Below are 3,199 nucleotides of genomic sequence, written 5' to 3' on the forward strand. Positions count from 1 at the left end.
CTGTGGGGGGAGGCTGAGAAGGAAGGGAGCCAGGTGGGGGAGGGATGAAAGGGAGTAGGAGGGAAAGAAGAAGAGAGAGAGAGAGAGAGAAAAAAAAAGAAAACCCGCGGTAAAGAAGAAGGGGCTGGACTGAGAGGCTTGAATTAGCCAGAAAGGCAGGCGGCAAGTGCCTACGGCCATACTAGTCTGAAAACGCCCGATCTCGTCTGATCTCGGAAGCTAAGCAGACTCAGGCCTGGTTAGTACTTGGATGGGAGACCGCCTGGGAATACCAGGTGCAGTAGGCTTTTGCTGCCAGCAGAGGCTGCTCACGTCACCACTCTCCACATTCACTCTGCCACACAACGGAGGCGCAATCTTTTTGCTGCTGCTGCTGCTGCTGCTGTCCGCGTGGTCCGCGTGCCCCGGCTCGTTTGCGGGCAGGGAGAAGGTAGCCAGGCCGGTCGGCCAGCACATTCAGCTACCCCGGCGTTGCTGGGCCATTCGAGTGGAGCCTGCTCGGGAAGCTGGGCTCGGCGGCCTGTGATCGGCGCGGACGCATGCACGTCGGGCCGCCCTTGTGCCTCGGGGCGAGCTTTCCCTAAGTTGAAGGCAGGGCAGAGTAGAGAGGGAAGAAGCTCTGTGCCCGCTGGTAAAAGGATCAAGAGCGAGAGGGCCCCACAGATTGAAAGTGAGTTGCCAAAGAAGCAAATGCGAGGTGAGAAAAAGCTTGTGGACGCAACGGGCGGTTGAGGTGCGGAAGGCCGTGACTGCCTGCAAGCGTGGCGGAGGCAGGTAGAATCGAGGCATTCGAGAGGGCGTCGGATGATTATTTGGATAGAAAGAAGGTGCAGGGGTACGGGGACAAAGGCACAAGAGGCGGATGGTAGCGCGTGCCTGACGCTTCCCCCAGTGCGGAGAGGACGAATGTTGAACGGGAGCAAGGGTGCAGGCTGGAGGCTGGTGAGGCGTAAGTAGGGCTTGCAGTTTGCCTGTGGGGGGAGGCTGAGAAGGAAGGGAGCCAGGTGGGGGAGGGATGAAAGGGAGTAGGAGGGAAAGAAGAAGAGAGAGAGAGAGAGAGAAAAAAAAAGAAAACCCGCGGTAAAGAAGAAGGGGCTGGACTGAGAGGCTTGAATTAGCCAGAAAGGCAGGCGGCAAGTGCCTACGGCCATACTAGTCTGAAAACGCCCGATCTCGTCTGATCTCGGAAGCTAAGCAGACTCAGGCCTGGTTAGTACTTGGATGGGAGACCGCCTGGGAATACCAGGTGCAGTAGGCTTTTGCTGCCAGCAGAGGCTGCTCACGTCACCACTCTCCACATTCACTCTGCCACACAACGGAGGCGCAATCTTTTTGCTGCTGCTGCTGCTGCTGCTGTCCGCGTGGTCCGCGTGCCCCGGCTCGTTTGCGGGCAGGGAGAAGGTAGCCAGGCCGGTCGGCCAGCACATTCAGCTACCCCGGCGTTGCTGGGCCATTCGAGTGGAGCCTGCTCGGGAAGCTGGGCTCGGCGGCCTGTGATCGGCGCGGACGCATGCACGTCGGGCCGCCCTTGTGCCTCGGGGCGAGCTTTCCCTAAGTTGAAGGCAGGGCAGAGTAGAGAGGGAAGAAGCTCTGTGCCCGCTGGTAAAAGGATCAAGAGCGAGAGGGCCCCACAGATTGAAAGTGAGTTGCCAAAGAAGCAAATGCGAGGTGAGAAAAAGCTTGTGGACGCAACGGGCGGTTGAGGTGCGGAAGGCCGTGACTGCCTGCAAGCGTGGCGGAGGCAGGTAGAATCGAGGCATTCGAGAGGGCGTCGGATGATTATTTGGATAGAAAGAAGGTGCAGGGGTACGGGGACAAAGGCACAAGAGGCGGATGGTAGCGCGTGCCTGACGCTTCCCCCAGTGCGGAGAGGACGAATGTTGAACGGGAGCAAGGGTGCAGGCTGGAGGCTGGTGAGGCGTAAGTAGGGCTTGCAGTTTGCCTGTGGGGGGAGGCTGAGAAGGAAGGGAGCCAGGTGGGGGAGGGATGAAAGGGAGTAGGAGGGAAAGAAGAAGAGAGAGAGAGAGAGAGAAAAAAAAAGAAAACCCGCGGTAAAGAAGAAGGGGCTGGACTGAGAGGCTTGAATTAGCCAGAAAGGCAGGCGGCAAGTGCCTACGGCCATACTAGTCTGAAAACGCCCGATCTCGTCTGATCTCGGAAGCTAAGCAGACTCAGGCCTGGTTAGTACTTGGATGGGAGACCGCCTGGGAATACCAGGTGCAGTAGGCTTTTGCTGCCAGCAGAGGCTGCTCACGTCACCACTCTCCACATTCACTCTGCCACACAACGGAGGCGCAATCTTTTTGCTGCTGCTGCTGCTGCTGCTGCTGTCCGCGTGGTCCGCGTGCCCCGGCTCGTTTGCGGGCAGGGAGAAGGTAGCCAGGCCGGTCGGCCAGCACATTCAGCTACCCCGGCGTTGCTGGGCCATTCGAGTGGAGCCTGCTCGGGAAGCTGGGCTCGGCGGCCTGTGATCGGCGCGGACGCATGCACGTCGGGCCGCCCTTGTGCCTCGGGGCGAGCTTTCCCTAAGTTGAAGGCAGGGCAGAGTAGAGAGGGAAGAAGCTCTGTGCCCGCTGGTAAAAGGATCAAGAGCGAGAGGGCCCCACAGATTGAAAGTGAGTTGCCAAAGAAGCAAATGCGAGGTGAGAAAAAGCTTGTGGACGCAACGGGCGGTTGAGGTGCGGAAGGCCGTGACTGCCTGCAAGCGTGGCGGAGGCAGGTAGAATCGAGGCATTCGAGAGGGCGTCGGATGATTATTTGGATAGAAAGAAGGTGCAGGGGTACGGGGACAAAGGCACAAGAGGCGGATGGTAGCGCGTGCCTGACGCTTCCCCCAGTGCGGAGAGGACGAATGTTGAACGGGAGCAAGGGTGCAGGCTGGAGGCTGGTGAGGCGTAAGTAGGGCTTGCAGTTTGCCTGTGGGGGGAGGCTGAGAAGGAAGGGAGCCAGGTGGGGGAGGGATGAAAGGGAGTAGGAGGGAAAGAAGAAGAGAGAGAGAGAGAGAGAGAGAGAGAGAAAAGAAAACCCGCGGTAAAGAAGAAGGGGCTGGACTGAGAGGCTTGAATTAGCCAGAAAGGCAGGCGGCAAGTGCCTACGGCCATACTAGTCTGAAAACGCCCGATCTCGTCTGATCTCGGAAGCTAAGCAGACTCAGGCCTGGTTAGTACTTGGATGGGAGACCGCCTGGGAATACCAGGTG

General features: G+C 58.9%; 3 non-coding genes and 1 pseudogene across 3 annotated transcripts; all 4 read left to right on the forward strand.

Annotated features, from left to right (window-relative positions):
• The first annotated feature begins 168 nt into the window (after window positions 1-168).
• On the forward strand, window positions 169-287 carry LOC144677296 (5S ribosomal RNA). Its single transcript, XR_013575625.1, has one exon. It is a non-coding gene; the product is annotated as a 5S ribosomal RNA (ribosomal RNA).
• Window positions 288-1,139: 852 nt separating this feature from the next.
• LOC144677297 (5S ribosomal RNA) lies at window positions 1,140-1,258 on the forward strand. The gene has a single exon (XR_013575626.1). It is a non-coding gene; the product is annotated as a 5S ribosomal RNA (ribosomal RNA).
• An 852-nt stretch (window positions 1,259-2,110) lies between these two features.
• On the forward strand, window positions 2,111-2,229 carry LOC144677298 (5S ribosomal RNA). The gene has a single exon (XR_013575627.1). It is a non-coding gene; the product is annotated as a 5S ribosomal RNA (ribosomal RNA).
• An 860-nt stretch (window positions 2,230-3,089) lies between these two features.
• LOC144677310 (5S ribosomal RNA) lies at window positions 3,090-3,199 on the forward strand (annotated as a pseudogene; the record flags this gene model as incomplete).

This window comes from Cetorhinus maximus, unplaced genomic scaffold (assembly GCF_964194155.1).
Source record: "Cetorhinus maximus unplaced genomic scaffold, sCetMax3.hap1.1 HAP1_SCAFFOLD_2378, whole genome shotgun sequence".
NCBI classification, from domain to species: domain Eukaryota; kingdom Metazoa; phylum Chordata; class Chondrichthyes; order Lamniformes; family Cetorhinidae; genus Cetorhinus; species Cetorhinus maximus.